Source organism: Anoplolepis gracilipes, unplaced genomic scaffold (assembly GCF_047496725.1).
Source record: "Anoplolepis gracilipes unplaced genomic scaffold, ASM4749672v1 Contig19, whole genome shotgun sequence".
Taxonomy (NCBI): Eukaryota; Metazoa; Arthropoda; class Insecta; order Hymenoptera; family Formicidae; genus Anoplolepis; species Anoplolepis gracilipes.
In genome coordinates, this window is record NW_027328667.1 from 571,976 (window position 1) to 591,917 (window position 19,942).

General features: G+C 33.6%; 2 pseudogenes; both read left to right on the forward strand.

Annotated features, from left to right (window-relative positions):
- The first annotated feature begins 427 nt into the window (after window positions 1-427).
- Window positions 428-11,988, forward strand: LOC140675577 (uncharacterized; annotated as a pseudogene).
- Window positions 11,989-14,874: 2,886 nt separating this feature from the next.
- On the forward strand, window positions 14,875-16,301 carry LOC140675563 (uncharacterized; annotated as a pseudogene).
- The last annotated feature ends 3,641 nt before the right edge of the window (window positions 16,302-19,942 follow it).

Consider the following 19,942-nt stretch of genomic DNA (forward strand, 5'->3'; position numbering starts at 1 on the left):
CCGCGGCGCGGCCAGTAGGCGAGAGGCCTGTGGAGAGGGGAGAGAGGTCCGCGGCGCAACCGGTAAATGAGGGTTTTGCGGAGTGGGGGGAGAAGTCCGCGGCTAACCGATGGGTCTGCGAGTAAAAAGAGGGATAGAGAGAAACAGCACGATAAGTGTTCGTAACGCGGTAGAGAGAGATGGCGCGATAGGCATTCGCAACACGATAGACGTGTGGTAGGATAGGATAAGGAGAGCACTATATGCATTTTGCAAGGCATAGGATAAGAAGAGCATGATGTGGGGAAAAAGGTGAGCGTTATATACGTTTAGCATAGCGTAAGACAAGGAGAGCGCACGTGGTGGAAAAAGGAGATCGCTATATGCATTTTGCATGGCGTAGGACAAAGAGAGCGCACGTGGTGGGAAAAGGAAAGTACAATACGACATGGCGGTAAAATAGTGAGGGAAAGAAGGATGGTGAAAGGAAAGGATAGCGGAGGCGCGTTAAGATGAAGGCTAAGGTGCACGAGGAAATAAATTTTTATATTCATTTTAGTAGCAATTTTTTATAAATTAAATAATAATTTATTATTAATTATATAATATATGGTGGCAGAAGGATAGATGAATGAGGCGCAAGCAATATACATGTTTAACATAAATTTTTATTCAAAAAGTGTATTTTAAATTTCAGAATATAAAATAATATAATCTAAAAGATATAATATATAAAATATGATATATAATATAAAATATAATATAAAATATATAAAAAATCAGTTTTCAGCGCGGCAGCTTTTGTAACAGAAAAATAAACTTCTTTATTAATATATTAAAAATATTTTATAAAAAATTCGCATATATATATTATATAGAGATACTTACAATAATGCTCCTCCCTGAATAATCTGCGGAGGTAAAATATATCTCTCCACATGTAGAGATACTCTTCGGCTATGGCGCGGGCACTAGTGTTTTCGCCTCACAAATCTTCTCATTCTTCACACTCCCGGCGGTAGGCCCGCACTCAGCGGCGAGGATCCCGTTTGGACACGGAACGATTGGACACTGGACGATTGGACACCGCACGATTGGACATTGTACGATTGGACACTGAACGATTGGACACTGCACGATTGGACACTGAACGATTGAACACTGAACGATTGAACACCGCACGATTGAACACCGTACGATTGGACACGCATTCTGCACGATTGGACACCTCGCTTTGTATGTACATTGCAAGACAAAGCAAAGTTTACATGGGTTTGCAACTTTCCACGCAAAGCGAGGTGGACGGGGTGGGTGCGGGAGGGGAAGGGCCGGAGGGCTCGCCTTGCACCCCGCCCCCGTATGTGTGTGTGTGTATTTATAATAAAAGAAAATATTGAAAATATATATCAAGATAAAGTTTCCATGTACGGTGTCCAATCGTGCGGTGTCCAATCGTTCAGTGTCCACTCGTTTAGTGTCCAATCGTTCAGTGTCCAATCGTGCAAAGTATGTGTCCAATCATGCGGTGTCCAATCGTGCAATGTCCAATCGTGCAAAGTGTGTGTCCAATCGTGCGGTGCCCAATCTGAACGTGTCCAATACTACGTGTCCAATTGTTTGGTGTCCAATCGTTCCGTGTCCAAACAGGTGTCACCCCACCCAGCGCACCTCATACATGTGGGCTATATTTATGTATCCCGGGATTGGGCGGTTGCTGTATTGAAAATTTATAAAAATTTATAAATATAAATATATTTTAAACGTATCAATATAAATATATTATAAATAAGAGCATATAAATATAATAAAAACTACTTATATCTACGAATAAAATATCCAGTAACGCCTAAAATAAGGCGCGGGCCAATTCCTGCGTCCAGCGAAGTCCCAACCAACGGTATCCCCTCTCGATTTCCCGGGGAAGTTCCAGGCAATGATACCCGGTTTTGAAAATGGCGTCGAGAAAACCTGCCTGACACTTTATAACAGCTCCAACGGGAGCTAAGTATCGTTTCGGTAAAAAAGAGTTGGAGATGTGCATAACATAAGAATTAGTACGAATGCTTACTCTTTACAGCTGATAAAAAAATTAAAAGCTGACGTGTGAAAAGACAACTGTCGCTTCGCACAGCATTCATACAGATAATTATAATAATTGAATAGTAACACAATCAAATAAGCATCAGAATCATCTATTGAATATTGATCAACATCGATTGAAACATCGATCCAATCATGTTTGAACCCTATCATACATCAAATAAACATCCAACAGACATCTACTGAACCGCGATAAACATCGATCCAACCATGTTTGAACCACTATCGTACATGAAACGAACATCGAGTGAACATTAAATGTACCATAATCAGTTACAACAAACAAAAAAAATCAATTATTCGTACTGTCCAAAAAACGTTAAATATTTTAATATCATAAATCGAAATATAATACCAAATGCAGCTGCATCACGTACTGAAATGTAATGTTCACCACACAGATGTATACATGGATAAGATATATAATACTTACGACAGATCGATCCAACCATGTTTGAATCACTATCGTACATCAAACAAACGTCGATCAACATTTAATGGACGTCGATCAACATCAAACAAACATCTATCGAATCGCAATGAACAATGATTCAACCATGTTTGAACCACTATCGTACATCAAACGAACGTCGATCAACATTAAACGAACCTCGATCAACATTAAAAACGAACATGATCGGTCATTGATCGATAAATGAACTACATGTTTAAAGATGTTGACTAACAGAAAAATGCATCACATACTGTAATATAATATTCACTGCACAGATATATATAATACATGCTACAAGGAGAGGATAAAAAAAATAATAACACACATGTATTTTAACAATAGTTTATTATAAATATGGATTGATCGAACCTTTATGATGATGATTCGACTACCAACTGAATATTTTGAATACATTTTGTAAAGCACAATTTTTTATGTTTATCGCAGCGCAGAGTAGCACCTAATTTATCTAAAGAAGGAACGTCTTCATAGTCATCCAATGTCTCGATGATAAAGTCGATTCTTGCGTCCTCTTCCAGCAAATTTGCCAACGATTCTCGTTTTTCATGTCCTTTAACATACACTCGAAGAAGATGCATCTTTCGACGTCACGGTATCGGTGATTAAACGTTTGGCCATGTAGTATGGAATGTTTCCATCTTCCCATTGCAGATTGTGATGTTTTTCAATCAACCATGAAACTTGAGATCTTTCAGATCTCGTAAGCAAACGGGATGGTGTAAGACTCATAAAAATATAATGAGAGAGTACAGATCCCTTTATCAGAATCGCAATTTTTTCCACGATAAATTTTCCTCCAACGATTGTAACGTTACGCCTTTCTCGATGCCGCGGATGTCGCTCGTCACCAAGGTTCGGGATAAGGTTAGGCTTCGGTTATAAGAAATTCTCCTCGTTTGTCGTTATTAGACTTTTTTATTTGAGCATTGATACAACTAACAAGGAGATGACGCCAACTTGAAAATCGCTTTTTTAATGAGTCTTAGCGCATTCAATAGCTTAAAGGTAAGGGATAAAAACCTTAAAGGGATTTGCGTCAATGGGCCTTAGTTTAGAAGAAATCGTAAAGCAAAGTTAGGCTCACGGAGCTCGGCCCCACATTAGCGGTAAAGTTAGACTGTTTAGCAAGAAGGCGGCGTAGCCGAGAGAATTGAAACTACCGTCCCGATATTTTTTGCGTCGATTGCGAGCGTTCGAGTCCCGCTGCTTCGTTTTTTTTTCTTTATGTAAGATATATAATAAATACTTTTTTACTCATTATTTATTTTTTTTAATGAATTCCGTTTTTTTTTAAATTAAGGAAATTTTAAGACTGTTTAAATATTAAACAAAATCAGTTTTGCAATCATATAGTACTTATATTTTTCACACAATATATAAATGTTTGTACACAAAATGTATATAGTAAAAACATTCTATCATGTGATATAAAATATTTTCATGTTTTCACAATATTGTGGACGAAAATTCATATAAAAACGTTGAAAACATAAAATTTTTTCACACTATGAACATTTTATAAATGAATTGGCGTAATTAAAACACATACGTTAAAGTAAAAATGTGTAACTGCTAGTTGCGAATTCAGATTTTTTCTTAAAGATAACTATGTTTTCTTTACACCAATTAATTCGTTTCATTATTCTGTGCATAAAAGTATTAGGGTAAGATAATCCAGAGAAGTGATGTCCGTCAATTGTACAAATTTTTAAAAAATTTGGCAACAAATGCCGACTAAAGAAAAATTTGTAGAACAATTCTATTAATTGGACTTTAAAGAACAGAGTTTTGCCTTTGTTCCTTAGAGTTTTACCTTAATTTACTTTTTTAAAAAAATGTCCTACGATTTTTTTTCTCCAAGATATTCGCTATTGAAGTAAAATCGACTTTTTGACTTCAAACGTTCATAATTTCTGAAGAAATTATCATACAATGATGGTCAAAAAGCAAATTAAAGAGAAAAGTTGGCACTTTAAAATGTGCTTATTGATTTTTCACTAAATATCCATTCTCAAATCGTAATTGTTGTTTAAAAATTAAAAAGAAATTACACCTTTTATCCTCTTTCATTGAAATTGATACAATTTAACGAAAAAACTCGCAAAATTTTATGAATTCTACAAAATTTACAAGTAAAATGTATCAGAATTACTCGTGCAAAAAGACGAATCGTTAAAAAATTGTTTTCTTTATATCTCGAAAACTCAAATCAGGTAATAATCGAAAAAATCAAATACCGCCGGCATTAGCGTTACGCCCAAAACGTACCATGTGGAGGTTGCACGGTCGGATTTACGCTTCTTTGTGTGTGTTTTTGTTGTATATGTGTGTGTACGCGTACAAAAATGTGTGTTTTGCATACAGAGATGAAATCCTGCGATTCGTCACTTTCGCAGTATTTTCCGACTCCAAACTCCCTCTGATGCGGAGGCGCGCGCACGCGCGCGCGTGTGTGTGTATGTGTATGTGTATATGTGTATGATTAAATGTTTAAAATCTGGTATTGCCGCCTCTATGTTGAATTACATCTTCTAAACGTTCTCGCATATTAATACATCTTCTAATGTCTTCTTGTGAAATATTACGCCAAATTTGTTGGAGTGCGTGTATTAACTCTCGCAAAGTCCTTAAAGTTTGATATTCATTTCTTAATCGACGCCCAATCATATCCTAGACATGCTCTATTGGATTAAAATCTGGGCTCATTGCTGGATGATTTAGCACGATAATATCGTTTTCTCTTAAAAATTGTCGCGTCACATTTGCTGTATGAAGTCGTGCATTGTCATGCATCAGTATAAAACGTCTTCTTATTCGATGACGAATTGGCAGGACATGTGGACGTAAAATTTCATCAATGTATTTTCTCGATGTTAATCCAGGTGATGAAATTACGACTAATGATGTTCGTAAATGTTGCGATATACCTGCTTAAACCATGACAGAGCCACCATGAAAAGCTGTAACCGGCAGATTGCCATACTTGTGATCGTCTGTCATTTCCATGAAGAAAGAACCGAGATTCATCCGTAAAAAGAACATTATTTCATTGTCGTCCATTCCATTGTACGTGAAGATGTACATACGCTAATCGTGTACGGCGATGATGACTATTAAGCATAGGTACACGTACAGGACGATATAAATGCAGATCTATAAATCAGCTTCTTGTAATCGATTTCTGACTGTTTGTGCAGTAATCGGACGTGGAACTTGTTGTCTACAATTGTAGAAGCGGCTTGCAATTATGTTTGCGTGAATAAATGGCTCAACACGAGCATGCCGAACAATAGCTCTATTCTCTCTAGAAGTAGTAGCACGCCTTCGTCCTTGTCTTGAACGTCGATGGTACTGATCAGTTTCCTGATAGCGAGAATAAACATTACCAACAACAGAGTGGCTTACTCCGATACATTTGCGACTTGTCTTTGATTGTAACCTTCTTCTAAAGGAGTTATCAGTCGTACTACTTCAAATTCCGTTAAATGTCGTCGCATTATAAAACTAAAAAAAAACTTATTGAAAAATCGTTAGAAATTAATATCGCATTTATTATACGTAATACAATATAATAATATTAAAGAAAATAAGGAAGCATGAATAAATGTTGTACCAAGCGCTATAACACAGTGATAGATAAATAACATACGCTCGTGCTTCTTTTTACAGCCGATTTGCTCAAGTGACGCCGAGCAATAATGAGAAATAGTGCTGAAGTTGGCACATCCAAGAGCAACAATGAAGACAGCAGCATCGCCGTTCTTAGTTCTTGTGCCAACTTCAGTACTATTAAAATACATAATTATGTTAAAGTAAAAATGTGTAACTGCTAATTGCAAATTCAGATTTTTTTCTTAAAGATAACTATGTGTTTTCTTTACACCAATTGATTTGTCTCATTATATGCATAAAAATATTAGGGTAAGATAATCGAGAAATGAATATTTTACGAGATATCTTGTATTTTATATCAAAATACTGCAACTTTGAAGCCTTATAACTCGAAAAATATTTAATGAAAAAACATTTTATTATCGTGTTTCGGAAAGCTCGCGTAATAAGCTACAAGAATATGTAATAAAAAATAGGGTGTTCCATTTAAAAAAATCATGTTGGCCTTGACCTCATCTTGACCCCCTCCACTCAAGGTCAAACGGATATGATCATTGAATAGAACTTTTAAAACCCTACAACTTTGGTTGGAAACATTTTTCTCAGAAACGTTTCATTTTCGAAATATTTGACCGTTCTCAGACTTTTCTATGACTCTTCCCTGTATATATGACCTCGAGATGTTATCTCATCACGCTCGACGGACATTGGTCGTTCGCTTTTGCATGAATTTTATGTATTTTGTAAACTTTTATTTTTCTTCGAGTTTCAAATAAAGTTTTCAAAATATATAAAATTTGTCCAAAAATAATCGGCCAATGTCGAGTGTAAGATAACATTTCGAAATCACATATATATATATATATATATATATATATATATATATATACATATATATATGTGTAACTTCGAGATGTATCGGGACACTATATATACACTACTCAAAAGAAAATAGGGAACACTTTTCAACGTCAAAAAATAGGTTATTTTCAAACTATTGCAACTCAGTGAAAAATCATCGTACGTAAATTTAAAGAAAAGCATTTTAAAGCTTGAAGTTTCAACTTTAACGTGCAATCGATAATTTTCTTAAAAAATTTTATTTTCTCAGTACTATCCCTTAAAAAAGCGCGCACAGTTTTTTTTCTTAAAATTACGTATTTTTGACGCTCTGTAGCTAGATAAGAAAAATTCTCTTGACAATCTTAAGTCAATTTCCATAAAATACAATGTTTTACCTACAAAATGCTTTTCTAAAAATTTTCTTACGATTTTTTTTGGCCGAGTTACATGACTTTGAAGCTAAACTTGCGTTTTTCAGAAAAATTGACGATACTCGGCGAAAAATCATCATACAAAAATTTAAAAAAAGCATTTTGAAGCTTAAAGCTTCAGCTTTAACATGCTATCAATAGTTTTAGAAAATTTTTTTATCTTTTCAGTGTACCCTAAGAAAAAGAAACACTGTTTTTTTCATAAAATTACTTATTTTTGACATTCTGCAGTTTTATAAAAAAATTGTTCTCGGAAAATTCAAGTCAATTTCCATAAAATATAACACTTTACCTACAAAATGCATTTTTAAAAATATTTCGACGATTTTTTTTGGCCGAGTTACATGACTTTAAAGTCAACCTTAAATTTTATTGAAAAATGACATTCTCCGCCGGCATTAGTATTACCCAATATGCATCACGTGGAGATTGCCGGTCGGATTTTGCACATGATGTGTGTGTGTGTGTGTGTATGTGTGTGTGTGTGGGTGTGGGGGCGGGGGCAGGGTGGGTGTGGGTGTGTGTGTGTGTGCGCGTGTGTGTGTGTGTGGGTGTGTGCGTGCGTTTGGTATTGTGTATTTCCTCCTCTTTGCTCAATTACCACTTGTAGACGCTCTCGCATATTTATACATCTCTCTATCAAATTCCGGAATTTCGTTCCAAATTTGTGTTAACATGTCCGCTAAATCATTTAAATTTTGCAGCTGTTGATCGCGACGTCTTAATCGTCGTTCCATTTCGTCCCATATGTGCTCGATTGGATTTAAGTCCGGGCTATTAGCAGGATGGTCCAGCAATATAATATTGTGTTCTTCAAGAAAACGGCGAGTTATGTTCGCCGTATGAGGACGAGCGTTGTCTTGCATAAATATGAAATTGCGACGTAAAGAACGGAGAGGCAAAACGTGAGGTCGCAGGATTTCATTTACATATCGCACACTTGTTATTGATGGAGGTGGCAGAATTATCAAGTCCGTCCGTCTTCTCATTGATATACACCCCCATACCATAATCGAACCGCCGTTATGTGCCTGCACTAGCATAACACAACGCCGATCGTATCGTTCATTTCGACGACGCCAATTACGTATACGAGCGTCATTACCGTAATGTAATGATAAAACCGAGAGGTGTATAAATATGCGAGAGCGTCTGCAAGCGGTAATTGAGCAAAGAGGAGGAAATACACAATACTAAACAGACACACATATACACACAGCAGAGAGGGTTTGGAGTCGTTAAATACTGCGGAAGTGACGAACTGAGGAGTCCTTATCTTTGCTGTGACACACACACACACACACACACACACACACACACACACACACACACACACACACACACACACACACACACACACACACACACACACACACACACACACACACACACACACACACACACACACACACACACACACACACACACACACACACACACACACACACACACACACACACACACACACACACACACACACACATACACGTAATGTGCAAAATCCGACCGGCAACCTCCACGTGGTGCATATTGGGTAATGCTAATGCCGGCGGAGAATGTCATTTTTCAATAAAATTTAAGGTTGACTTTAAAGTCATGTCTCTAAACTCGGCCAAAAAAAATCGTCGAAATATTTTTAAAAAAGCATTTTGTAGGTAAAGTGTTATATTTTATGGAAATTGACTTGAATTTTCCGAGAACAATTTTTTTATAAAACTGCAGAATGTCAAAAATAAGTAATTTTATGAAAAAAACAGTGTTTCTTTTTCTTAGGGTATACTGAAAAGATAAAAAAATTTTCTAAAACTATCGATAGCATGTTAAAGCTGAAGCTTTAAGCTTCAAAATGCTTTTTTTTAAATTTTTGTATGATGATTTTTCACCGAGTATCGTCAATTTTTCTGAAAAACGCAAGTTTAGCTTCAAAGTCATGTAACTCGGCCAAAAAAAATCGTAAGAAAATTTTTAAAAAAGCATTTTGTAGGTAAAACATTGTATTTTATGGAAATTGACTTAAGATTGTCAAGAGAATTTTTCTTATCTAGCTACAGAGCGTCAAAAATACGTAATTTTAAGAAAAAAAACTGTGCGCGCTTTTTTAAGGGATAGTACTGAGAAAATAAAATTTTTTAAGAAAATTATCGATTGCATGTTAAAGTTGAAACTTCAAGCTTCAAAATACATTTTTTTTAAATTTGCGTACGATGATTTTTCACTGAGTTACAATAGTTTGAAAATAGCTTATTTTTTGACGTATGAAAAGTTCCCTATTTTCTTTTGAGTAATGTATATATATATATATATATATATATATATATATAGTGTCCCGATTAAATATTATATATATTGATTGATTTATTACTCTCGTCAATATTAGCGCTTTATGCAGTGTTTTATGTATTAATTAAGTTATTCTAACTTTTAATTACTAAAATAGATCTTTTTGATCATCTAGTAATCATGTTTTACATTTACATAATATTATTTTTATTTATGTATTGGATTGATCAAAAAGTAATTTTTTTGTAATAAACGAAGTTTTTACGTTTTTCAATATATTATTTTTAAACTATAAAATGTGTAATACAAATCGCAATAGGAAATTTTTTTTAACGTTTATCTCACATTTTTCTTTTTTGCAAAAATAAAAAAGCATAATTGTTCGGAAATATCTTCTTGTCATTCATTTTAAAAATAAGGTCAATTAAAAAAAACTTAACCAAATGTGATATTTTTTTAAATCGCGTGCTGAAGTATTAGCTTTCAGAATATGTATATTTTGTAACTTAGAAACAGTGCTTTGTATTGAATAACACAAAAACGTCGTCTACAAAAAAAAGATATTACTTTTTAGTCAATCAAATATTTATATTTATATTGTTTCATTCATGATATATATTTTTACTTATTTTATTTCATTTGACTTTATTTTATTTTTTTATTTATAAATAAGGTGCAAAGAATATATATAAAAATTTCAATTTCTAAAATTATATTTTTAATAAATTTAATTTTATTTATGTATCTAACGTGAGATTCATTCTGCATTTAAATTTTATTGGGATATAATTATTAGAGATTTATATAACAGTGTCGTATATGTATATTATAATATTGTCTTATATAGTTATTAAATTTATACAGTCTTATAGTCATTAAACTTTATTGAATAATAGGTTTACACAAAGAATAAAACGTATAAAAGCATAATGCCAACAAACTAAAAAATTTAGAAAATTGTCGCGCAGACAACAAAATCACAGATTATTAACGGCACAAAAAGACAATATTTCTGTTAACTTTCCAAAAAGTAATGATAGCAAACAAGATTGTTCTTATATAAAATGCTCTGCCGAAAATCAAAATGATAGTACAATACAATTGTTTTCTGAAGTAGATGTACAATGTATACAAACAAATGATATTGAATCAGATGATAATGAAATAGAAAATTTGAATTTATTGTATAATAATAGAGATGAACAAAAAGGTACTTTAAAGGAACAGTTGCATATCTGGGCTACTAAATATAATATTACTCAGAAATCTCTGACAGCCTTATTGTGTATTTTGCGGAAAGAAGGTTACCATGATTTGCCCAGTGATGCTCGAACATTGTTAGGTACACTCAAAAACACAATTATTCGAGAGTGGCCATTACTTTTATTATGGTCTGGAAAAAGTATTACAAGAAAAATTAGAATATTATAAAAATATCACTAATAGTACAATAGAAATTAATATTAATATCGACGGCTTACCACTTGCAAAAAGTTCTCAAAGTCAATTATGGCCTATACTTGGCCAAATCTATAATATTCATTACGTTACGGAACCGTTTTTAATTGCTGCTTTTCACGGTTATAAAAAACCTACACGAGCACAAGATTTATTAGAAGAATTTTGTAATGAATATCGTTTGCTTCATGAGGAAGAATTTTTATTTAAAAATAAAAATTACCGTGTAACGATTAGAGCAATTATTTGTGATGTTCCTGCCAAATCCTTTGTAACTGGATCAAAAGGAAATAATGTATATTTTGGCTGTGCTAAATGTTTTTGCGAGGGTTATTATATTAATCATAAAATAGTTTTCTTGGATGAAAAAATGCTCCACTGAGAACAAATAATAATTTTCGCACTCGAGAAAATGAAGAGCACCACATCTGCATTTTACCTTTCGAAAATTTAGCTCTAGATATGATAAATAATTTTCCATTAGATTATATGCATTCAATTTGCTTAGGAGTTATGAAAAAAATACTGAATCTATAAATTAAAGGCCATCAAATTTCACAATTAAGTGCAGCAAATATACAAGAATTATCAAGAGACATAATAGGATTACATAATTACATACCCATTGAATTTGCACGTCGCCCACGGAGTATTAATGAGTTAGACCGTTAGAAGGCCACAGAATACAGAATATTTCTCTTATATTTAGGTCCTATTATTTTAGACAAATATCTGAATGCAGATTATTTTAAACATTTTTGCGTTTTACATACTGCTATACGAATTTTATGCCACCAGAAATATATATAGAGGAAGGTGGGGTAGAACGGCCAACGTAAGCATTGAGCAAGTTTTCAACATATTAAAAAAAAATAAATCGATCTTTTTTTTACTAAAAATATTATTTGGAATATCCACTATAAGAAAAAACACAAGTTTATTATAAAATAATAGTTTAAATAGATGAGATTATTGATTTAGTAAAAGCCTAGAGTTTCGTGATATGCTTTTCATGCGGGGTATAATGGACTACCTCCAAAATTTATTTTATTAACATTGATGTCTAAAATTTCTTAAAAGTTATATATTATAATATGATATATAGAACATAAGAATATAGATTTGTATTTTTAAATGATAACTATAAATTAATAAATAAAAACAATTCTCTTATTATAATAAAATATTTTTCTCTTTAAAACATGGAAAAATATCCTTTAATGTAATAATTTTTGGTATTAATTTTGAAAGACAGCATCTATGTATATTCTCTTTCTTTCTCTAGTATAAAAATAAAAAGTACAACATTTCGGCTAATATTTCATTAAGCCTCAAAACGTATTTATTTACTTTTGATCATATAAAAAATATTTATATTAATTTATAGAAAAAAATCCAATACGTGCAATCATTGATGTAATCTAATAATCAAATTATTTTAGATGTTTAAAATCAAACCGCAAAATTAGTATAAAATTCTCGTATTCAAGAAACGATAGAATTTAATCAAAATCAAAACCGTTGAGCGGAGCGGTGAAGGCTATTGGGTGCATCCAGTACAACAACCGCTCAGTGAACGCTAAATAGCTGCTAACTATGCTCACTAGATTTGTATACTGTATGCAAGTGCTCTCTCTGTCGCTCACAGTGAGCGGTCGCCATATTTGAGAGCGTAAATTTTTGTCGCTCACTACCGCTCACTACCGTTTATCAATGTTCAACTTCCATGTACTCCCGCGTAAACACGCGTAAGTTAACCTCTTGAAACTTCTATAACCTGTACATAAAAAGTAAATATATACAAAAAATTAATATTTAAAAAAAAAATTCCAGTAAATAAATGTTGCATCTTAAAGAATTAGTTATCTTTTATCATAAAAATAGGATTTATTATATGACTACATATTTATATCATTTCTATTTACAAATTTTCATAGTTATGCGACACTTAATATAAAAATTTAAAAAATTTGTTTATTACATACCAAATTTATGCGTTTATTACATGTTACAGAGTACTAATTTAACTATGGCTTACATAGAAAAACAATATCTTATTGATGGTATCATTTACAATGTAACAGAAACAGCAGATATACATGAAAAAATACGAATAAAAGTAATAGTAAATATTTTATATCTCAAGATATATACTTCAATTAAAGATACAAATAATATGTTATTTTCTTATATCACTCTCGTTTTCAATACATTCTTACACCATTGCACCAACTTCTTTATTTTATTAGAAAAAGAAATATGTTTTTGTACTTTTAGTCAAGAATGTACTGCTTCTTTGACTTCATCATTATTCTCGTTTGTTCTCTCAAAAAGACCTTCAGAAGTTTCTCTTGCGAATTCAATACGTTCTTGTAAATTCAAGAATCGAGTTCTTTGAAAAATGCTCTACGAAGTGATGCATTTCTGACAAAAACATTTTTTCTATAGAATTAAAAAGTTAGTGCAATGGTATAAGAAATATATTAAAAAGGAGGTGATTGTATAGAAAAATGACATTATTTGTCTCTAATTGATATAACATACATATATCACAAAATATTAAATTTGCTGTTATTTTGTTTCATCACTTTAGTATATACATATATTCAAAACGTTAAATAATCTTTTATTTGAATGTTAATTTAATTGTAATTTTTATTTATATAGATCCTATTTTTGCATCAAATTACATGAATCAGAATGCTTCACAATTGGAATTTGAAGCTGCAACAGAAACTACAACAGAAACTGCAACAGGAGCTGCAACAGGAACTGATAATGGCAAGTAAAAGCAAAAAATTCTAAGATTATAATAATAATTAATGTAAGTTAATAAATAAATTAGATAATATTAAATGTTTGTTAAAGTTGTATTCTCTACATTTTTTTTTGTTACAACATACATATTCTACAACAGCATTTCTTTTTTCATTGCCATTATCGATTATATTTCTTATACTATCTTGATTTTCTATTTCATTATTTTCATTGTAATCTTCATTTTCAACATTCTCAATATTGTTTTCTTCAGCTTCTTCAAAATAATCATTATAGTCATCTTCTTTTATTAATATAAAATTGTGCAAGATACACGCGGATTGCATAGTTTATCAAATCCATATTGTACATTTCTAAGTATTTTAATTTTCGAAATTTACCTTTTAATAAGCCAAAAGTTTGTTCAATTGTAGATCGAATAGAACTTAATCTCTTATTATATATAATTTGCTTGTTCGATAAGTGACCATTATCTCTAAATGGTACCATCAAAAATCTACTTAATGGATAAGCACAATCGCCGATTAAATGATGTGTATCCGGAATTAAATTGTGGTACATGATATTTTGAAAAAGAGGGCTATTTCTAAAAACGCGTGCATCGTGACATCTTCCTGGCACACCTATGTGCACATCTATGAATCTTCTTTTATTATCGCATACGCTTTGTAAAATGACACTATGAAAACTTTTTCTGTTGTAATAATCTGTTGGATTATGATGTGGTTGCATTATCGGGATGTGGCAACCATCAATGGCACCAATTACTCCCGGTATCCCACGAGAGCGATACTCTAAATTCTAGAAAAGCAAAATACAAAAATATTTTTGATCTTTTATATATATATGTATATATACTCTGTGTGTGTATAGTATTTAAAAAATATATATACATATTTTTTAAATATATATTATTTAATGTATATTTACGAGGCTCCAGACACAAGCGACTATTCCTATACAATCCTCCAGACAACGGACGTTCTCGTTGAACCGATCGGGCGTCCCCGGCCTCCGGCCCTTTAGCAACCATCCTCCGGACAACGGGAGTTCTCGTTGAACCGACCGGGCGTCCCCGGCCTCCGGCTCCTTTTCGACCATCCTCCGGACAACGGGAGTTCTCGTTGAACCGACCGGGCGTCCCCGGCCTTCGGTCCCTTGCAAGAGCTAGAAACCATCCGTTTCCGGACGCTCACAAGCAAACCGCTCGTTTCCGGGCGAATAACGTTGACATCCGTCCGTTTCCGAACGACACCAACCAATCCGCCCGTCTTCAGGCGACCAGAAAGAGAACCGTCCACCACTAGGACACCACCGGCCGCACAACCAAGCGCCCGCCTGTCGTGCGCTCCCATCAAGCCGTCCGCCGCCAGGACGCCACCGACCGAACCGCCAAGTCGTCCGCCACCAGGACGCCACCGACCGAACTGCCAAGTCGTCCATCACCCGGACGCCCCCAACCGAACCAGCGTCACCAGGACGAACACCGACGGCCCGCACGGGACCCAGCCTGTACATACCGACCCTGTATATATCTCATCCCTGCGCGTTTGTAAATACCGTGTCTACGAATAGCATTGTATAAATAGAATAAACCAGTTTAAGAACGGTAAAAGAAAGGGAGTCTATCATCTGCCGTGCCTGTCCTTGTCCCGAATTCTGGAACCGACGAGCATTGTCCGAGACGTCGGGAAAGGCGAAACGTTACAAAGTAATTAAATTATTATTAGAAGAGTACGAGAAAAGAAAAGATAAATTTAGAAATCCTACGATCAAGAAAAAATTGTTATGGGTTGAAAGATGAATTTCTTAAACATGATCACATAATAACTACTGAAATATTGGATAAAAAATTTAGAAATTTAAAAAAAACATATTTAAAAATACAAGACAATAATAAGAAAACAATAAATACTGGTAGAGGTACAGTTACGTGAGAATACTACGATAATTTTTGCAACATATTTGATAATGATAAAACTGTTTCAATGGATTATATATTGAGTAGAATGCGAGTTATAACTGAAAGTGATAAAACAATAAATCCAGAAATATTGGATTTATCTCTAGATTTAATAAATCCTGATGATGCCATAACTAATACATCAACAAATAAAGACCGTGAAAATTCAAGTTCTGCTTCTAATGACAAAGAAAATATAAAAAATAAAAGAGTTGTGAAACGAAATTATAACGCATTTCGAAAAGATTTAGTAGAAATAGGTAAAGATAAATTGGAAGAGACCAAAAAATTACATGAATCAGTTGATAACATGATAAACATACAAAAAGAACGAAATAAAATGTTAACAGATTTAACCGATTATTTAAAAAATAAGTCATAATATTTTATGTTAATTTTTTTATTTTATTTTGAAAAAATTTTAATTTGTGTTCACTTTAAAAAATACAATTTGAAAAATTATAAATGTGAATTTTTGTTTAGTTTTTATTATTAGTTTAAAAATAAATATTAGAAAAATAAATATTAATTTTATGTTTAATTTGAATATTAAAAGTGTAATACTATTTGCGTTTAATTTATAGGTATATTTAGATAGAGAAAAAGTGTAATATATATCAAATCTATCTTCAATTACCAAAGATTGTTTTTTTAAAATGCATAGTTATTTTTGTTAAGAAATAGCAGAATTTCTTCACACACAGTTCATATATCTAATTATCTAATTGATAATATAAATTATATAATTTTATATTTATTATTTTATATTAAATATATATATATATATATATATATATGATATTACTTACCTCACTAATATATTCTGTACATTTTCTGTATTTGGCCACTTGATATATGTTCCTAATAATGATGCTAATATTTTTATTATGTTTTGAAAACAAAAATGTGCTGTGCTAGCAGATATTCCGAATCTATCTCCAACAGCAAGAAACGATTCTGCTTTTGTCAATATCCAAACTTAATGCGACTTAATGGTACTGTTACGTCCAGACTCGGAAAAAGGAAGAGATAACGGAAGGACGGAACTTACTCCTGTCGAAACGCATTAGAATCTTAACGCTCTCAACTCAAACGAACTGTGCAAGGCCGGACCTGATCAAAGACCTTGAGGATCTCTTTTATTGGGTCAGTAGGCCGTTCGTTCAGTGGTCCCTTTTCGGTAAGAGAATTTAATCCCTGTTACGCGAGACGGGACCTTGTGCGATCTAAGAGTCAGGGAATGTATTTTTGAAAGGGTTAATAAATTGTATTAATCGATTAAAATTTTAATTTTATGCATTTATTGATAAAAAAAAATGAAAATATATATATAAGATTTAAAAATTTATTAACATTATAATTAGGTTAATCTAACTTATTAATGGGCTGAGTGTGTGTGTGTGTGAGTGTGTGGGAGTTCACGGGTGTTACATTAATTCGGAAGGACGTCAGTCAGATAAATTGGAAGTGGGCAAAAAGGGACTTATTATTTGACTAGTATTTATACAATAATTTTTAAATTTTTAAGGGAAAGGGCAGGGAAGGAATTATAATTCCTGAAAACTAATCGTGGAAGGGGGAAATTTCTTCCAGAGAGCCTCTATTGGAACGGCGAGGGGATATCTATAGCCAGGGAGAAACCACGGGATAACGGATCGCGCAGGGTTAGATATAAGGACGAAGTACAGGGTTTCTAAGTTGATGGGGCCAGACCCGGTTGTATACGAGCCGTCTGGAAGGGGATGTCGGATCTCTGAGAGGTTATTGAGTAAATATTGGAGAGGATCCAGAGGAGAGAGGCGAGCAACTTCTTGATGTTCGGAATTATTGGGTTGTTCCCTTTCGGTGGAACTTGCGTTTCCTTTCTCGAGGTCGACAACGACCTCGGCAACCTCACGAAGGGTCTCCCAAATTTTATTTGATTTTTCTTGAGAATCAGAGGGGTAAATCATCCAAGATGATGGTAGAAGCTGATGAGGGTGGATGTAAAGGGTGGACGTGGGGGTTCAGAGGTAGAGGGAGTTTCCTTGGAAGGGTCCGGTAAATCGAGAGGAGATGGGGAGGGGTATTCGTAAGAGGATGATACTATGGGATGTGAAAGGGAGGAGGATCGATGGTGATGCGAAGAGAAGGGTCAGGTGAGCGGGATGATTTCGGCTCTCTTGAAGGAGGAAAGGGAGGAGGAGTGTTTATTGAAATAGGAGGGGAAATGTCAGTGTTAGTTTGTAAGTTTGTTTGCTTAGCTATAAGTAAATTAAATAACTCTACATTTATTTTTGAAAAATCTATTATGAAATTTCTATCTGCTAAGACCCTGGCCGCGACTCTGACTGTACGATGGTTACGGCGCCGTTTGTTTACTCTGGCGCCTGACTTAGTTTTCTTGAGAGTGGCAGGATCCACTAAGAACCCCCACGAGGACGTTAATATCTTATTTTTATTTGGGGAAACAGTTCTTGGTTAATTTATATGTTAAATTACAAAACTAATAAGAATAACGAGAGAAACCGAGAACAAGATAGTATGGAATACTATCGACAATAAGTGCAATAGTATTAAAATAAATAAAAAATTGACAATAGTATTAAAATAATAGGACTTAAATTGGTTGTAGTAATAGTACGACTGTAGAAATTAACAAGGTTTTATTATCAGTATTAGGAGGAACGAGGAAGGGGCATAAATTCCCTTAACTATATTTAGTAACCTGAGTGTGAACCTCGGTATACATAAATACAGGTATGAAGAGAAAAATAAAAGAATTACATTTAAATGAATTTAGTAAGCTGGGGTGTGAATGCCAGTATACATAAAACCAAGGATGAAGAGAGAAATAAGAGGTTATTTTTAACAGTATTTATATATAGTAACCTGACGTATGAATGTCAGTATACATAAATACAGTGGTAAAGAGAGAAATAAAAAGATTACCTTTAACCGTTCTCAGTAACCTGACGTGTGAATGTCGGTATACATAAATACAGTGATAAAGAGAGAAATAAAAAGATTACCTTTAACCGTTCCCAGTAACCTGACGTGTGAATGTCGGTATACATAAATACAGTGGTAAAGAGAGAAATAAAAAGATTACCTTTTACTGTACTCAGTAACCTGACGTGTGAATGTCGACATACATAAATACAGTGGTAAAGGGAGAAATAAAAAGATTACCTTTAACTGTACTCAGTAATCTGACGTGTGAATGTCGGTATACATAAATACAGTGGTAAAGAGAGAATCAGTAACCTGACGTGTGAATGTCGATATACATAAATATAGTGGTAAAGAGGGAAATAAAAATGAGAGTGAGATAAAGGAGAGGAAGAGAGGATAGACAAACAAAAATTGAAATATTGATACTTAAATTATTTACTGATAGGCCAAGAACTGTTTCAATGATTTTTAGTCTGAGAGGGGTAACAATCAAATAAAATTATTTGCTAGAGGCTCACTACTTATTGCGTACGTTGGTGATTTTGTTATTGTAAAGGACCTCGGCAGCGGATCTCGTGGCGTCGGTTTGAATTTGACAGCAATCTTATGTCTATTCCTTTGTGTTGGATGACACAATCACTTAAATGTCTAACACTTGATACTGTCTTTAAATTTTAATTCACACTCAACCACTTCACAGAGAGTCTGCGTTAAATATTTGCCGAAGCACACGTCGCGGAATCGAAAGTATTAATACCCGAAGGTGTTAATACTCGAAGAATTAACAACGGAGATGGAGTAATCGATTCCGCGTTTCGAAGCCGAGGTCGAAGAAATAATTAGTACCGTGGACGAGAGATCGAACCGTAGTAGTGATGTCGCGGTGCATTGTTCTTTGCATTAAATACTAGAATTAATACCTCCTCTTCATTGAACAATTGGACGAATTAGAATTTTAATTAATGCCCCTATATGCTTGGAGGGATGTTTCTTTCAACTTCGAGTCTCAAAAAATTCTTCTCTATTGATTTTTCCGTTTAGCCAATGAGAAGTTTGGTACCGTCAGAGTCGCTTATCGCTCTTTAGAAA